This window comes from Heterocephalus glaber, unplaced genomic scaffold (genome assembly GCF_053883595.1).
Source record: "Heterocephalus glaber isolate CG9 unplaced genomic scaffold, H.glaber_assembly_v1.0 deba00000331, whole genome shotgun sequence".
Classification (NCBI taxonomy): Eukaryota; Metazoa; Chordata; class Mammalia; order Rodentia; family Bathyergidae; genus Heterocephalus; species Heterocephalus glaber.
Window position 1 is genome coordinate 31,206,841 of NW_028258142.1, and position 19,369 is coordinate 31,226,209.

Here is a 19,369-nt window from a genome sequence, read left to right on the forward strand (position 1 = left end):
TAAGGGTGATAAACTCTGTTTGGTTTTTAATCAAGGAATCTCTCCCAGCTGAACTCCCAGCATCAGTCCCCAAAAAGCAAGAGAACTTTGGGTACTCTTTAGCAGAAGTTACAGCCATGTGATGAGCATGAAGTCACTCCATGACCAGTACACCTTCTGACAGACAGATGTTTCCAAAAAAGACATTTACAACCTTCTCCTAATTCACTGCTACTGAGAGAAAAGCTGGAGGTCAGTCCTCTGGTCCAGAGCTTCCCTAGCTTTATATGTATCAGGATCACCTGCAAAGTCTCCACCCAGAGATCCAGAAATTCTGATTAAGAGTAAGGAGCAGAAAGAATGAGCTTTGCTAAAAACATTCCCAGCTGTTGTTGCTGAACTGCAGACCATACTTGGAGAACCATTGGCCTGGTTTATCCACCTGCTCAATGCAGTAATTCCTCCTATGGTTACAGGGTGAGCTATTCTGGCAGCAGAAAGTTCATTAACACACAAGGCAGCCCAGAACTTTCTTAGACCACTGTGGGTGACCACAGTTGGGAATTGGTGGCTTCCCAACAAGGGTACCTGGGCATCCTCTCTATGCCATATGACCAGAGAGCTTACCACTTAAAGTCACCGAATATCATAACCTATAGCATTTTCATAATCTAATAGCCTAGTGAGTCTCATCTAAAAAGCTCCTATGCCCAGACTCCCTCCTAGACTGAATGAATCAGAATTTTGGGAAGCATTTTCTTTGGAAGTTCCCAGGTGACTCTAACAAGCACCCAGGGTAGAGACCCACTGGCCACCTCCAGCCCCTTCACTGTACAGATGAGAAACCTGAGACCCAAATCATGGAAAAGACTCCAAATCATCCAACTGTTCTTTAAGCTGCCCATTCTTCATCTTTCTAAACCAACTGAAAGTCTAGTCAATACATAAGGCCCTCAAAAGGATGAAGGTAATTATACAGGGCTTGTTAAAGGTATCATTGAGTCCTGTGAGTTCCAAGAGGAAAAAAGACCACGTGGAACTTTCCTAGGTACTCAAACTCATAACATGTAATATATCCTAGCCAATAACTGTTGTCAGACTAACTCTAAGTAACTGTGGATTCCAATCCTATTCCACTCTCAACCTATAAGCACACAGAGTTCTCCCACAGCAGGCCACAGGCCACTCACATGGGAAGTGATAAACTTTGGCTGCCTACTCATTTGGTCAGAACCAGGAGCCACACTTTTTGTGGTGGTTTAAAATGAGTTTGACACACCCTTCAAAAGGTTAGGCATAATTCCCCTTCCTTTTGAGTGTGGGCTGGACTTAGTGACTCACTTGTAATGAACAGAAAGAAAATGGGAATGACAGTGTGCAAGTTCAGAGTCTAGGTCATAAAAGGCACCACAACTTTCCACTTACTCTTTTATATCACCTGCACTGGAGGAAGCCAGCTGCCTGTGGTAAGATCTACGGAGAGGAACTGAGGCCCCCAGCCAATAGTCTGAGTGACCTTGGAAGCAGATTCCCCAGCCCAAGACAAGTCTTCAGATGTCTGCAGCCCAGCCAACATCTTGACTGCAACCTCATAAGAGACCCTAGGCAAGAAACACTCAGCTAAGCTGCTTCCAAATTCCTACCCATAGAAACTACAAGATAATAACTAGTTGCTATTTTAAGCTTCTAGATTGTGGGGTCATCTGTTATGCAGCAATAGATAACTAATATATCTTGTTTCCTTGCTTTAAAAAACAATTTTTTGGAGACTTGTTATGTTGCCCTAGATGGCTTCAAATTTACAATCCTCCAGCCTCAGTCTCACAAGTAGATGGGATTCCAGGTTAAGTGCCACATGCCCCGAGCTTCCTCAAAAAATTTTAAGTGCATCTGGGGATACTGAGGGGATCTAGAATGAATGTGCAAACTATGGCTCCCACATCGCTTACTGAGTGAAGGATGAAAATGTGCACCAAGCAGTCCTTCTGGGCAAGTCTAAGGGGAAAGCCATGAGCAGCACCAAATAGAGACTGAAGAGGCAGATGTATTCAGACAGTGAGATGAGGAGCATTTCAGCATCTCAAGGAAGCATCCAATTACACAACAGCTACTGTGGGGAGCAAGGGAGTGGTGTAAAGGAAGTTCTGTACTAGGTCTGAGTTCCTACCCTGAGGTTTACAGAGTGTCTGCAGGAGACAAGATTCACACAGTTGACATTATTCAAGAAGGCAGAGGGCATTCTGGTGCTGTTTCACTGAGCAGGGCTGGCAGTAAACACCTTGAGAGAAGGAGAAGATGGTACTCCCTCAAATGACCTAAGAGCAGACTGCAGTGGTGCACACTGTATGCTGAGCTTCATTCAGAGCCAAACACCACTTGGAATCAGGAAAAACCAGCTCTGCCTCACCCAAAGGTGGACAAAAGTCGCCTCAGACATTTGGCCAAACATTTTTAGCTACCTGGTAGTGAGAGCACTCCAGGTGACTGAGTCATAAGCAAAATCTCCGGGCCTGCCCTGGGAGAGGCATTCAGGTCCTATCTCTCCTCCCGAGGCAGGGCGGACAGGGACAGCGGATATGCGTGGTACTTTCCACTTACCACCTTTTCAGACTGAGGCAGGCTGCCAGCTCCCCATCCTGCAACCTCAACCGCAGCTACTTCATTGGTGTAAAGCAGCAAAGCCACCTGCACAAAGGTGACCTATAAATCTTGACATCATTACCTCTGAGTGCAGACTCTGCCCGCTGATCAATCTATTCCATGTGGCCCCTGGTGCCTTCTCCTCCCCCAGCAGCCCACTTGGGGCTAGGAGGGAGCCCCTAACACAACCATGGGATGACCCCACAGCCTGAAGGAGGAAGGGGCACATGGAGGAGAAGGAACCTGCAAAGATCCTTGTTAGACAATCCAGGTGCTGACGGACCTGTCAGAATTGATTTCCTGGAGAGCCACTTGTTGGAGATGTATCAATTACTGTGTGATGAAGAGCCTGTGAGAGGAAACCACAAATCAAATTTTCATTACCAGACTGAAATGAGAAGCACCACAAGTGAAATGCATCGCTGTTGATTTTTTTTAAGAGGGTCCAGAGATAGATAAGAACTCACCCCCTCCCAGCTCCTTTTGCATTTGGCCTACCCAACAGTTAGCCCACTGTAGCCCTCTTCTCTATTGCCTTCATACACAGCTGGCTTTCAGCTGTGGTGGGCATGAAGGGGACCTTATTCATTCTGGACAGCCTCTTCCCCCCTTCATAGGGCCCTGCACCAGGCCCATCCTGAGGGCACTGCGGACCTAGGAGACTGCTCAGGGTGGCCTCAAAACTGGGGCCGAGAAGTGGGTCTGAGTAGGTGGCTGAGCTGCAATGCTGCAATCTGTCTCCAGGTGGGAGCAGAAGAGGGAAGCATGACTCCTAGCTAGTGCTAGACAAGGAAAACTTGAGTACAGATGAGCTGTATATGATACAACAGATACAAAATGAACAGTCTCTCCTGACCTCTCCTAGGCTCAGAACTACCTTTCACACACACTCCTCATGTGGGTGTTTTTCCCCCTGTGGTACTGGGGCTCAAACCCATGTGTGCTCTACCACTGAGCTATATCTCCAGCTATTTTTATTTTGAGATAGGTCTCACTAAATTGTCCAAGGAGAACTTGAATTTGTGATCTTCCTGTCTCCATGCTGGGATTATGGGCCACCATGCCCAGCTCTGTGGTTGCATTTTTGTGGCTCACCTGCTCCAAGGTTGCCCTTGACATTCACTTTTCTTTAAAAACGCCGTATGGACAGGGGGAGAATGACTGCACAGCAGCAATCATTCAGTGAAAAGTTTAAAACTGTGAGCAGAGGCAGATTGTGATGTAAGGACAAGATGATGTAAAGGCCATGTCCCCTGTGGCCTCATCACTTCCCATAGGGACTCCTTGACAGTCTCCTGTGTCTCTTGCTGGCGCACGTTCCTTCTAGTTCATTTTCCAAATGCAGTCAGTGAGCAGGCAAGTCTGATCCTTCTCCTCATCTGCTTACATCCCTGATGATTTTGCTCGTCTTCAGGTTAGCCCAGGCTCCTCAACATGAGGACAGAATCCTGGGACCAGCCTCTCCGGGCCCACCCAGACTAGGCCCCTCCACACCCAACCCTTTCTCCTTCCAAAGCCATGTGTGGTTCCTTTGTAAAGCTTGCTTGTGTTCTCTCTCCCCTTGGCCTGTGCTGCTTCTGGGATATTCCTGGTCATCTTCAAGTTCCACTCAGCCATCACGTGATTCTAGAAGTGTCTTCTGAGCCACACCTCTCTGCCCACATGTGTCCCATGGAGCCTGGGCAGACCCTCCACAGAGCACTGTGGCTGCCCCTTTCCCGGCCGATCACTCACCCCACACATACCCCAGGCTAGCTGCTTCCTGTAGTAGCCACATCTTCCTCTTCATTACAGCAGCAAAGCTTACACAATAACTAGTGCATAGTAGGTGTTTTATACATCTTTATATTTAATTTGTCGATCTTATTGGTCATTTTTTTTTTTTTTTTTTTTTTTTTTGCGGTGCGGGGTTGAACCCAGGGCCTTTGCACTGAGCTACATCCCAGTTCTTTTCTTATTTTTTATTTTGAGACAGGGTCTCACTAAATCACTAAGTTGCCCAGGCTGGGTTCAAAATTTCAGTCCTTCTGCCTCAGCCTCCCAAGGTGCTAGAATTACAGGCATGCACCACCATGCCCAGCTCTCATTTGCTAATTGTGTGACCTTTTAACCATTTCTTAGACAACACATCACAGCACAGTGCCATCACTGTGTCCTTCCTGGAGTAGTGGTTGTCCCTGGACTGGTAGCATCAGCATCACCAGGGAAAGTATTCAAGATGCACATTTTTCGGTCCTATCTCACAACCTACTGAATCAGAAACTCTGGGGGTACCCAGCACTGTAGTTTAACAAGCCTTCCAAGGGATTCTGAGGCAAAGACCATTGGAAGCATTTCAGGTCACACTCAGGGAGGAGCTGCAAGGAGCTCTCTGCCTGGCCATTGCCATTCTTCCAGAATAGCTAAGCCTCTCCATAGTAGAAAGCACCTGCATTCTCCCAAATTTGGAAAGACTTCTGCTCGCTTAACCCTGGACTAAATAAGGATCACCCAGGGAATAAAGGAAACCAGGCAACAGAGGTGCTCTGTGCTTCAGGACGCTCTTATGCTAAGTCTTGTGCAGTGGGAAGGCCCTGGCAGACACTCGATGAGCTGGTCAGAGTTCACCTAAGGCTAAAGCCAGGGCTGGAGCACCTTAGTGTCCCAGATGCCAGTTCATGACTATTTTTCTCCCAAGCACAATGTTAGACAGGCCTGGAGTGTGACAGGCAGATAGGCCCTGCCTATCACAGCAAAACAGTGGAACAGCAATTAGGAAGATCTTGGCTCTCAGTTTCAGCTCAAAGTTCCACAGGTGGCTGCAGTGAAGGCTATGCCTGTGGGCTGAATTTATTAGGTTTTGATGCCCACCCCAACTCCAAATCCCAACATAGTCAAGAACCGGAAGTGTACAACTTCTTAGCATTATCATTTCTTATAAACCCTTCTATCTTTCAACATAGTCATTTTTTGAGCACCTACTATGTACAAATAAACCTGGTCTCACTAAGCTGGAGGACTGCAAGCTTGGCTGCCTACTAGAATTATAAGAGGAGCTTTGAAAAAATTCTGATGCCCCAACACATGCAAGGCCAATTAGACCAGAATTGATGGAATGGGACCCAGGCATCAGCATTTTTAAAACTCCCAGAAGATTCCCATAGGCAGCCAATCTATGGTTTTAAATACTGATATCTGGACCCCCTTCCCAGACCATGTAGGTAAGTCTGTAGAGTTGGATCTTGGGCTTGTATATTCAACACATGTGCACACAAACATATGCATACACATACACAGATATATTCTCCAACTGATGGCTCTCTTGTGGGGGAGGGTAGAGTATGTAAATTTGATGGATTTTTACAATGCAAAGTGATCAAATTAGGATAATTAAAATATCTATCACAGCAAACATTTATCATTTGTGTTGGGAATATCCAAAACCTTCTCTCTTAGCTATTTTGAAATATGCAATAAATTGTTAACTATAGTCCCTCACTATATTACTGTGCCATAGAGCATGGGAACTTCCTCCTATGCAACTGTAACTTCTTACCACTTAATCAACCTCCTCCTGTCCTCTCTCCCCTACCTCTTCCAAGCTATGGTAACCACTGTTCTAGTTTCTACTTCCATGAGATCAACTCTTTTAACTTCCATGTATGAGTGGGAACAGGTGGTATCTGTCTTTCTGGCCCGGCTTCTTTCACTTAACATTTCAGCTAACAACTTGCATTTTAAGAGGCCTACAGGTAAGACAGAAAGTACCATTAATTACTCAGTTCACAACTTTGATGCCATGAGCCTGGGTTTTACCCAACAAGTGAGAGGGATTTTACTCCAATGTACACTATGGGATACTATTTACCATCTAAAGGATTCTTAAAGCGAATCAATCTTCTTGTGGACATGCTAACATTTATACAGGAAGTTTGCTTTAAAAAGAAGTATGCCTGCAAAATTATGCATTAAAACTTGGAAAAATATGTTTAATATAGCAGCTTCTTTTTCAGATGGTCTCTTCACAGTTGTAGTTTTCACTGTGGGTGACTTTTTTTTTCTTTTTGCATTGACCATTCATCTAAAACCTGATGACCAGGACAATTGTTCTCTGTCATGCTTGCTGCAGCACGAGGGGAGCTGGCTGAAGTTAGAAGTCCCAGGCTCAACCTACCATGTACTCTCTACTTCCCTGTGGGATCCTGGGAAAGTTATATGATCTTCAGTTTCCTCATTCACAAAGCAAAAGAATATTCTCCAAGATAGTTTCCCTCCAGCTCAAACATTATGCAGTTCTAATTCTCTTCTGGACATGACATTCGTCTTGTGGAAATGCCTAGGTTTATTACTGTGGTTTTCCTAAAAATGGGTAATTATTCGGAAGAAAGTACCTTGAGTACTCACTTCCATAAAATAATGATTAAGTAGTTTATGCACATAATAGACAGAGTAAGGCTACAAAAGGAAAGGAGAACTCAGGTGGGGTGGTGCACACCTATAGCCCCAACACTCAGGAGGCTGAGGCAGGAGGATCACTGTGCGTTTGAGGCCAGCCTGCGGTGCCCACTAAATTCAAGGTCAGCTTGAACTACATAGTGAGACCCTGTCTCAAACCACACACACACCCATACACACACATACACACATACACACACACACACACACAGAGTTTATGCTAATGAGATTAATGAACAATTATACATACATGATTCAACACAGAATGAAATAGATGCTATGGCACAAAACCAGAGAAAAGTCAGTTTAAAGTGTTGAAAAAAGAATATCCAGAATAAATAATTTGTCTCTATCTAAACAAATGATAAATGAACACTGAACACTGGAATCAAACTTGCCTTCTAGTCCTGGAATTCCACATAGTGATCTAAGACAAGCTATCCAATCTTCCCCAAGCTTAAGTTTTCCCATTTGTAAAATGGGAATCATATCAATACTAGCCCAACATACTGGACAGTGCCAGTAAGAGGCTCAAAGAAGACACTGTCATAAGAGGGCTTTACAGAGTGCTGTGTAATAAAAACTATACCATGAAGGATAAACAGAATGGATACTAATCATGTTTCCACAGATACTGGACTGATGATTTATAAAAACTAAAATTTCCAATAAGAAAGTGTAGATGTTAAACTCAGGACAGAATCCTTTTTTTTCCATTTTCTTACTCTTTCCCCTTATTTTCTTATTTAATAAAAATATTAGCTTATTTTGGAAATTAAATAGTATAAGGCCTGGAGCTCAGTGGTAAAGTGCTTTTCTAGCATGTACAAGGCCCTAGGTTCAATCTCCAGGCAATGCAAAAACATTTTTTAATGAAAAATAAGATAGTATAGAAAAATAAAAAATAAAAAATCCCGGGGCCAGGGATTTAGCTCAGTGGTTCTGCTGCCTGCCTCACAAGTGAAAGGTCCCGAGTTTGATCTCCGGTACCCGCCCCCCAAAAAATCCTTTCCCTCAACTCAATCTTACTTAACCACTACTAACAATGTCATCTGAGTCCTTCTAGAAAAAGAAAGTTTAGGTAAATGTGTATGTGGCTGGGTCTACAGCCTGAATCTACAGCTATACAGATATCTTTCTAGGGATCCATTACAGAAGAGGGAAGATCTTATTTCAAGTAATCTAAGTTAAAGGCAATACAGTTTTAGATTACTGAAATCTCACATTGCTTTTAATGGTGATAACTGAATAATAGTGTCATTATTATTTTTCACCAATAGGAAAGATATTATGGCAAGCCAGAAGGTTATTTTATTATATTCTGGAAGCCAAATCCTGAACTTGGGAGTGTAGAACAAATACTCTATCATTTGTCAGTTAAATAAGACCACAAAGTCAGAACTGAGTTTTGGTTCTGGGGATCTGCTTCTGGATAAATTAGAGAAAAGCCAAAGGATGTTGTAACTATCACTTTTTTCCATAAATGCATTTCAGGTTCAGGTTCAACGACTGCTCATCAAAAAGGAGGGTTTGTAGGATTAACAAATTCACTGAATAACTTCTGAAGAATGAAAGCATGCATAAAAATTTTGAAACAGAACTTTGAGCTTTTAGCTAAACGAAGAGCATCTCCATTTTGGATTTATGTACCTACCTTCCTCCATCAAGAGACTCAACAAAGAAAGTATAGATTTAAGTAACTTTTTTTCCTTTCATCTTTAAACACCATTCATCTCAAGAAAATGGTAAAATACAGAAAAATAGATAGACACTGAGAACACAAAATGCCTAGGACTATTTACCAGACACAATCTCACTCAGTATACAAAGCTCTCTTCTTCCCCTGATCCCCTAACATTCTCTCTCCCATTTGAATGGCGAACATTCCAAGGGCTTTATTACACTGCAGATGGATGGGGTGCTAAAGTCCTCTCTGAGTCCGACACTGCAGATAATGCAATTGTATAATAATTTGTAAGAAATGTTTTATCTTCTCTCCTCTGATCTGGAAAGCTCGAAGCAGTCCACCACAGTTACTCCATTGTTATATATCTCTCACCTCTTCTTCCTAAGTGATTTACTGCAATCATCTTTCTTATTCTTCTCTTATGAAAAAGATCATTTCCAGCTGGGGATTTAGCTCAGTGGTTCCACCGCCTGCCTCGCAAGCACAAGGTCCCAAGTTCGATCCCCGGTACCAAAAAAAAAAAGATCATTTCAGATTTCTACCCCTTTTTTTTTCTGTTGAAAGTGCTATAATACTTCACTGTTAGGAGTCCCCTAAAAAATTCAGGACACTCAATAAAAACTCACCACACATGGAAGCCAAAGTCTTGGTCTCCAACAACTCCAGGAGTTTGCTCAGCTAATTCTAAACTTCCCATGGATTTCACATATGTTACTGAAATTGCAAATTATTATCTCTTATTAGCAGCCAAAATGGTCTTAAAATGGCTGGAAAAAACTCAAACCCAAATAAATAGAAAATTTTGATAAAAGAAATAACAGAAAGCTACTCTGATGAATCTCAAATAACTATACCTTTTTAGAAAAAACAGTTTAGAGCCAGGTGTGGTGCCACATGTAATCCTAGCACTCAAGAGGCTGAGGCAGGAGAGTTCAAGGCCAGCCTGGGGCTAAATCATAAGTTCAATGCCTACCTGGACTACATAGAGAGATCCTATCTCAAAAAAAAAAGAAAAAGAAAAAGAAAAGAAAAATCAGCTGAGGAGCTCAGGTTACTGACAAAAAGAAATTTGGGCTTATATTTAAAGTGAAACATGCCGGACAAATTACTTCATTTCAGGATGAAGGGTTTTCACACATCATGGTTCATAGATTCTTATCCTGGTAGAACTTTCTAGTGATTCTGCCTTCAAAAATAATCATAAAAGGGTACATTTTTCCCAAAGTATAGAAAATTGCCTCTTCAAAATTAAGTCATGCTCTTCCAGACAGATCAGTTACAATTCAGAACTACATGGGAGTGGCATGACAGATCTGTTCCTTTCTGGACAGTTATTAAAACCTAATTGGAGGGTTTCTATTCCTAGCAATATGGTGGAATATGTAAAATTAAAATGAAAATCACCATGGAACACGCAAAGGCTCTTTGCAGAGGAGCCGAGTCCTGATGCCCACACCCTCCTCCTCTTTACCCAATGGTTGTACTTCTGAAAGGTAAGAGGGGATCTGGGCTTCTTTGAGCAGAAAGCAATACAAATAGAAGGGTGTGACAATTAACTGTTGTATCAGTTTGAGTAAGAACACCCAAAAAAGGAAGCTGAAGCAGAGCAGCACATTGACAGCCTCATGGGATCAGAATATAGTATTCAAGGTGTAAAACCTGGTAAATCACTTTACACTTAGGGTAGGACCCAAAGAGCTGGACTCTAGGAGTAAAAGAAAACAAAAAATTAACTAGTCTGGTTTCATGTCATCCAAGTGGCCTAGAAAATCTAAGGCCTCTAAATTGATCTAGTATTGCTGGTCAGTACTACAGAAAAGCCTACAGAAGCTAATTCCTCTCTAGAATGCTTGTCATCTTTATCACCATCATCCAAAGCCTCAAATTATCACCTGTCATCAAATGTGAAATATTATGATTTATATGATGCATCATTATTATATGTATAAGCTAAAAAGAAAATGCTACCAACTATAAACTTAAGATTTTATTAATTGTAAAACACATCCTGACTTCAGAGCCTAAAATGTAAAAAAGTGCATATCTTAAAATGAAGGAAACATGATATCTATCCATATGTTCTCTTCAAAATAATATTCAAAGATAACCAAACATGCAAAGTAACATGACGACATAAATATAAACCCACCAGAGAATCAGAACAAAAAAGATACTTAGGTAGTCCAGATGTAAAATTTTCCACACATAGAATGTAAAACATCTATGATTAGCACAGTCATAGATAGAACCTGGATTTTAAAATTGCAACAAGAAACTAGTATCTATATAAAGTAAAAGTATATTGGAAAAATGATTGGAAACTTAGTGCTCGAAACTGAGAATGAACAGATGGATTTAACCACAGATTAGATACAGCTGAAGAAACACATTGTGATTTGGAAGACAGAAGAAACTATTCAGAATATAGCCTGATTCGATTAAAAAGAAAAGATGAAACACAGGAGAGGATAAGAGATAAAGAAGATATAATGAGGAAATTAAAGATAGGAAAATGGGCTATACAATACCACAAAGTGTTCCCAGAAACAGACCACAGAGATCAGAGGAAGTTGCTAATATTCCTAGACCCAAGTCCCTCAAAGACCAACTACACAACTGAGGCAAGCCATGGAAAAGACCAAGAGGTCACTGACAGTGATTAAAGTGTATAAGAGTGTGGTTAAGTCACTTTACTTTTCTATGCATCATTTTCCTTAGATGTAAAAGGAGATGATAGTAGCACTCACTTCATAGGCTTTGTAAGGACTGAGAATTAACAGCCTGAAACATGGCACTCAAGGTGTTGAAATCGTGGGAATTACAGTTAGATGAAATTTTTCACCAAATGTCCATTATACCTTTGATATCAGATTTTGTTTTCCCTTTTGAAAAATGGCTTTCTATATATAGTACAGATTAACTTTTAAGCTACTAAATCCAAATAGATAACACATAAATACAATTAGGAATCAGTCCTATAGAAAAGTGTTTAGCTATTTTCATAACCAAGATGCAAATGAAGCCAACAAAGATATCCTCTCTCTTTTACTTTTTCCACATAAGTACTGTAATTACAATAATTAAGAACTGTATACTCTCAATGATGTGGTAAAATTCCATCACTGATAGCATGCTATCAATGTAGGGTATACTGGTACACAATTTTGTAGAGCCATTTAACACAATGCACTCACACCCTTGGCAGAGTAACTGTGCTATTTTGGAATGTATATCAAGAAAAAAATTGCTTATGCAATGATATAGCAGGGAGCACCTGGCAGCAAACTTAATGTCCACTAGTAACAAAATGTTGTGCTAAATTAAGGTGCTCCGAAGAGCTGAATAATGTGGTCATTAAAAATAATGTCTACCAAGAGTTTATAATATAGCTTGTCCTGATGCGAACAGAAAAAAAAATGCAAGGCAAGCCAGGCCTAGTGGCCCATGCCTGTAATCCCAGCCTTTGGGAGGCTGAAGCAAGAGGATTGCCATGAGTTCAAGGCCAGCCTGGGGTACACAGTGAGACCCTGTCTCAAAAAACAAATCACACACACAAAAAAGATAAAAATTATATGTAAAATATAGTCTCAATTATTCAACTGTGTTTTTAAATAAGCTGAGGAAACCACTAAAAATAAACACAGCAAAATCTAAATGGGCTCTAAGTACCACAGGTAAGATTTATTTATTCTTACTACTTTCCATAATGAATGTGTATTACTATTCTAAATAGGAAAATAAATGCTTTCATTCTAATTATTTACTGTAAAGATGATAAAAATAACACTAAAGAAAGTTTTATAAAATAACCTCAGTTCACCATCCGTTCCTATTTTTCTGTGGTTCTTGTCAGTACTACCTGTGTGGACCCTTGCCTTTCACATAGGTCTTACCAGCCTGACGTAAGTAGTTGTCTCAGATGCCCAGCAAAGAAGGCAAGTTAAGCCCTTTTCCTGCCTGGTCTCCCTTTACCTACAAACATTGGCAACCAAGAAGACAGAAGAGTGGCACCCACCAGCACTGAGTGGCTGGGGATTGGGCAAGCTTCTGGTCCCTAGCCCCAGCCTCCTCACTGACCTTTGGGTAGCCTTGGCAAGCCATCTAACACTCTCAGCCTCAGTTTCCTCATTTATACAGCAGATGAGGAGACTTGGTCAAGGACCTCTAAAATCTCTTTCAGGTCTACTCTTTGTGTATGTGTGCAGATTTGACTAAAAAAGTCCCCAAACAGATCTTAACTCTTGAAAATTTTTATACAAATCAAATCAGTTTAAATATAAAAGGAAGCCCAGCGTGATGGCACATGCCTGTAGTCTCAGCACTCAGGAGACTGAAGCAGGAGGACTGCCTTGAGTTCAAGACCAGCCTGGGCTACACAGTGAGTTCAAGGCCAGCCTGAACTACATAGCAAGACCCTGTCTCAAAAAAAAAAAAAATAAGTAAAAAGGGAAGACTAGATATTTAAAAAAACACCCCCTATAGCAAATTTTCATAGTCTTTTTATTTTTGTTAATCTAGACATTAATATATTAACAGATCAGGCTTACACAGAGCCAGGTACATTCATATACTAAAACAATTCAAACACTCGTCTTTGAAGCGAGGTTGATCTACACTAAAGAAAAAGATTAGTTAACTAATGATTAAATTAATGAAAAGTCTGAATTATAAAGTTCCTTTAAATTTGTATTGTTTAAGCTTTTAAGTACTTACATCACTTGCCCCTCCAGACAGAGAGGACAAATATTTCCTGCCTGGCCTATTTTGATTCATGGTAAAGTCTCATCTCAGGCTTGCATATTCCAAAAGAAAAGTTTGAATCAGTGAAATTTCAACTACCATTCAAATGCTCTGATAACAAGGTTCATTCAGTTTGTGAAGCTGTAACTTGGGCACTGCTCAACCTCACTTACAAAGTGCAACAAGATACTTTTATCCACTAGTGGAATCCAAAGCCCTGTGCTGACCTTGAACTAACCTTGCCCTCTTTTCATCCTCCAAAGATGCCACTGATGCTGACCTGGAGTTGCTGAAGATATGGAAGTTCTTACTTTGGGGGCAGATCTTAACATAAGCACAGATCACCCTGTAATTAACAGTTCCATTTTGATCCATGCTCTTGATGTAAGTCAACACTCTGAGGAGATTCTCTGAGATCCTGTCAGTCTCTGGTGGAAGGAAGTTTCTAGTATCCCTTTCCTGTTGACACATCTGTCCAATCATTTCTCAAAACCTTTCTCAGAGACAGTTTCACCATGAAGTTAATAGAGCTTACTCAGAGCCTTTCATTCCGTCCTCACAAGACCCTTCTAACTCAAAGTCACTTTGTCTTTTTCATAAAAAGCATTTCAGGACCACCAGGAAGGGCACCTGGCTCTCCCAGTCACTTCCTCTCTTATCTGTCTGTGCTTGACTCCTCTCACGGCTGAGGACACAGCCTTTTACCCCATAATGAAGCTGAAAGAGCAAAGACCCCTGGAAGCGAGAACAGTGACCTACATTCATATTCAAGAGTCAGTGACAGCTGACAGAATGTTTTTCCCCTCACACTATTTTTTATATACTGAAAGGCTCAGAATAGCTGAAATGGTAAAGAGGACAGGACAGCAGGCCCTGAGGAGAAGGTGAAGAAACAGGCATTAGGACATATTGAAAAGAGGGTCACCTACACTCAGATTCTTTCTGTAAAAGCCAACAAGGAGGGACAGATGCAGAGAGGAAAAGAAGTCACATACTGGGCTGTGAATTGAAGTCAAGTTCAGCTCAGGTGAAAACACTCCAGGAATTCTTAAAAGGTGGTAAGGAAGCAGGGCTACCCTGGCTGCTGAAAGAGGAATCAAGGGTCCTCACTCACTGCTAGGGGACCTCAAACTATGCTGGCGATGCCCTCAGCAGCCACCTAGCCCGTCCTTGAAACACAGTAAACCGCTCTGGCAGGCTTCTTTGCTGAGTACATGGAAACTGTTTCAGGTAAAGATCTATCAGATTCTAAAGGTTGTAAAGATGATTGGTTTTCCTTGACACCTGTGCTAAAGCCATCTTCCTCAGTTTGGGATGGAAGTCTTTGTTAGTCTTCTTTGCCAGTGGAATCCTATTTCATCTTGAAAGACCAGTTTATGTTTTCTCTGTAAACTCCTAGTGTTGTTCTCCTTTGGTTTTTCTCCCCTTCTCTCACTAGTAAATACATGATCTCAAGTATGTATATGAATGCTCATATATGCTACATGAATGTAGCATTTACCATAATTTCTAGATATCTTTCATAATGGGCCTATTTCTAGAAAAGACATGGGGGGAGGCTTTCAAACAAAAATAATATAATATAGTTTTAAAAGAATTTTAAAAGGAAATCACAAGAAATTTAGGAAGAAAAAGTTCACTGTACTAAGAAGCTAGGATAAAGTTCTTACCAGAGATTGCCACAGGCCAAAGTAAGAAGATAAACATACAAGGCATAGAGAGCATCCTCAATGTCTGATAAAACAAAAGCAACAATTCTGTGAAGTCAGAAGTTTTTTCTGATGTTAAATTCCAGGAGGAATTTGCTCCTGGGTTTTCATAAATGCTGCCCAACCTGTCATTTTATGAGGTTATCTCAAGAACTCTGTTAGATCTTTTAGGACAAATACTACAGCTTATACTAGTATTTCCCTCATAATGCCCTATATTAACATTGTAAGTGTTCAAATATTTGCCAATAGATTGAGGATCCAGTTTTCTTACCAGTCTTATTATTCTGTCTTGAGATCCCAGGACAATCAGAATAATGGATTCATTACATCTCTTAGCAGAGGGACTCTCAGACCATTTGATACGGCCCTAACTCCCTCGCCACATGCAATCATGGGATTTTAAAGACATTCTCACCCCCAACCACTGGTGCCAGTATGGAGCTAGGAGCTGAAGGTCCATCTGGCCTCATTTTCAGGCTTCCCTCTCCCATTCCCTTATGGTTCACTGTCTTTCTGTCCTCACCACACATTCCCCATCCCTTGAGCACTAGCAATTTGGCTCATTAACCTTTGTTCATTCCCTCTGATAACTACCACAGTGCTTTGTAAAAAGGAACTTCTTTTATGCAATTATTATTATTATTATTATTATTATTATTACTACTACTACTTAAGGAAAGTGATTTGGAAAGAGGTTCCAGAGCAAGATTTTTCATTACTTTGCTCTGCTGGAGTCTAACAGACCCTCAGGCATAGAAATTAGCCTAAAATGCAGAAGACCAGCTAAGCCACAACATAAGCAGCCCAGGAGGTTAAAATGCAGTTTACTCAAGAAGTTGAAGACTTAAAGGTCAGAAGACATTATTCTCTCCCTCTTGGTCATCATATGCCCCCCAAAGTACACTGGGCAAGCCCTCAGCAAAAAAAGACAAAGAAGATTAAGAAGATGAAGAAGAGGAAGACGAGGAGGAGAAGGAGGAGGAGGAGAAGCCTCCTTTGCACTTAGTAGCTGTTCAATAAATAATTACAGTAAGGTCACAGCACAGCTACCTTGAACATAATAGGCCCTCAATAAGCACTAATTTGAGAACATCATTGCACATCAGGTCACACATGGTAGGTAGTAAATCTTTTAAACTGATCTTAGGACAGCTGCCTTGCACATAGTAGGTCCACAGTAAAAGGCTATGAAATCGAAAAGTAGCAGACACTCTCTGTTGAGAACCCTGGCAGAGGTAACATTAATCAAATCCCAGGCACAGATCCATGAATGGAAATGCGCATCTCAAAGAAAGCGCCTGGGAGAGTGCCGGCGAGGCGCGTGACAGTGCGTGGCGGCGGCGGCGGCGGCACCGCTCTCCTTCGGGACGCGGCCGACCCGTAGCACTCTCCTGGGTATTGATTAGCGATCGGAATCCATCCCAAACCTAGGGCCAGGAAGGCACCACTTCCAATAGTCATTTTGGGGCCGCACGTGGAACTCCCACCGCTGTGCCTCCCGGGCATCTGCCCACCGGGCTTCTCAGATTCCAGAGAGTAGCGGACAGAACAAAAGCAGAAGCCAACCGGGCTCCCGATTGCTTTTCTGATGGAGAACACTCGGGAAGAGGCAGGAGGAGCCGACCCGGACCGAGCTCTGATGCCAGCCCCCGCCCGCAGTCCGCACCGCCCGCCCTCCCCTGCAATTTCTGGCTCGGGATCGCAGAGCAGGGGACAACGGTGGAGACCCCTCTGGCCCGGGGCCGGGGCCCCGAGGCGGACGCTGTCGGGTGTAGCAGGGAGAGGGCGCTATATTAACCCGTGAACGGGGTGGAAGGAGGCTGGAGAGGAGGATAATAGGGGACTGAGGCAGACCCCACAACCGAGACTGAAATTTGAATTCTCAGAGCGAACTGCCCCTGGGCGACCCGGACGCGTGCGACCGTGCCCAGGGCTGGGGTCTCGTGGCACCAGAGCCCTGCGTCCCCCTCCCCTGCACACACCCCAAGGGGAAGCCCAGAGGCAACCCTCCCGGCCAGGCTGGCGACCCAGGGGCAGCCCAGGGGCGAGGAGCTCACCGAGGGCGGCCGGGCGGGTCTCGCGGAGACGGCCCACAGATCGGAAACTCGCTAGTTTGGTGTTTCTGCGAAGGCGAGGCGAGGTGCAGGGAGAGCGGGGAAGTCTCATCTCTTCCTTCTCCCCATCTTCTCCGGAGCCCGCGGAACTCCGAGAGGCGCAGGCGGCGGGAGGGGAAAGCCAGCGAAGAGGGAGCCACTTACCGAGGCAGAGCGCTGAGCGCGGCGCCCGGGCGCGAGCGGCGCCTTTGTCTGCCGCCGCGGCGCCGGCGCGCTCTGCCAGGCCGGTCCCAGCCCCAGCGCGCGGCGAGCTCCCGCCGGCGCCCCGACAGCCCAGCTCGCTGCACGCTCCGCTCGGGCTCGGGATCGGCCGGTCCCCCGCCAGGGAGGCCGCCGCCGCGGCTCCGCCCCAAGCTGGGCCCCACCCCCGGCCAGCCAGGCCCCCACCTGCTGCGGTGACGGCTCGGGGGAGCCAGGCCCCCGGGTCCCCAGGGCAGCCGGGTCCCCAGGGCAGCCGCGTCCCCAGGGCAGCCGCGTCCAGCGCGCGCCCCGCTTCTCCCTCCGCAGCCTCCGCGCGGTTCGGGACAGAGCGCGCACCGCGGACACCGGCCTGGAGCGATCCTGCCTCTCCGAGGCTGCCTCACCTGCGTCGAGCCCCGTCCCGGGACAGCCTGGCCTTTCCCCCTGGGCACTCGCGCTGCAGGGTGGCCAGTCACCTTAGAAGCCCGTCCTCACTCTGCCCGCGATGGGGTTTCCCTCAAGCTCCACCTAGGGAGCGGAGGAAAGGAGGAGGGAAGCGGGGTCAGCGGGCGCTGCCGTAGCGGCCCAGGAGAGGGCGGGGAGAAGGAGCTGGCGGGAACCGGACTACTCCAGGCCGGGGGAGACTGTCGTGGACTCGAGGTGGCATTGGGCCGAGGGTCCAGGGGGCGCCGAGCACAGGTGCGCGGAGCTAGAGCTGGCCTTGGATTCACAGCGGGGTGCCTGGGTTAGGAATTCTTGCTCGTATTGAACCGCCAAATAAAATTAACAGAAGGGAGCCAACACTTGGGGAGCCAGACAAAAGGAATTAGAGAAGCCACCAGACCCGTAACTTCGTAACTGGTGTTTATGTGCCGCTCTCTAGCAAGCCCAAAGAGGTCCACACCAAATAGACGCTTGCATCCTATTAGAATGGTCAGGGAACTGCTTTTCTAGGCAGAGAAAAATATTATAACTTAAATGTTGTACAATGGGGTCACTAGTGGCTTTCACTGACCGTAAACGACCCCTTATCCCAGCCAAAGAGAACCACACGTGGCCACTTCATGGGATCTGCTATAAACTATAGTTATTTCTGCTTCCTCCTCCACAAGAGCTTCATCCTCCACAATTTCAGGTGCTTACCGGATGCACAATAATTGTTGAAAGAATTAATCTGTGGGTCATATAACTGTGCTAATTGACACATGGACAAAACCATAAAAATTAAAAATTGTAGAATCATATTGGAAAGTACATTAGTGGTTAGCCCAGTAATGGTCATACAAGGTGTTATTAGCAGTGAGCTGTAATTATCATGCAGACACAATTGCCATTAATCATATGTATACAGGTACGTAAGAGATTTAGGATTATATGCATGGAGATAGCAGCTCTCTGGACCTTTATTACCCCTAAAAGAATAGGTAAGGATAAGGACAGAGTGTGTAACAAGCGAATGAGTGTACATCATTGGTAAGACATTTCAATATGCCTTTTCCAAGGAGAACACTTTAACATTTTGCTTGCTTAATTTTGATTACAAATAAGTATTATCAATTCAGCAAGACTACATAAATATGAAATGTTCTGTGTAGGTTTATTCAATTTTATAACACTTCTTCTGGGAAGGAAGAATAAAAGTTCCTAAGATGTTCCTTTTATCCAAAAAGCACAGGCAGGCAAGTGTCCCAACGTAGTCAGCCTACTAGCGTCAGATGAGGGTCTGGGGCATCAGAATGAAGAGTCAGACCTGGGCCAAGACCAGGAAAGCTCAGTCTCCCTTCTGGGGTGTTTTAGCTCAATGTTTGGGGTCTGGAAACTTACCCACGTGAGATAATCTCTCTCTTCCTGTTGCAAAGAGGAAAATGTAATTTTCTCCATGC

At 43.9% G+C, this 19,369-nt stretch overlaps 1 protein-coding gene across 16 annotated transcripts in view; it reads right to left on the reverse strand.

The window, feature by feature from the left end:
- Positions 1-18,092, reverse strand: part of Mapk4 (mitogen-activated protein kinase 4) — a 160,860-nt gene extending 142,768 nt beyond the window's left edge. For 9 of the 16 annotated variants that reach the window (XM_004855160.4, XM_087192706.1, XM_087192688.1 and 6 more), the window contains exon 1: positions 17,891-18,092. The gene's annotated coding sequence lies outside the window, so the exon portion shown is untranslated. Of the gene's footprint in view, positions 1-17,249; positions 17,529-17,890 lie in introns of those variants that run through there. The other 7 variants (XM_004855159.3, XM_087192712.1, XM_087192701.1 and 4 more) reach the window with 3 other exon arrangements.
- Positions 18,093-19,369: the final 1,277 nt, after the last annotated feature.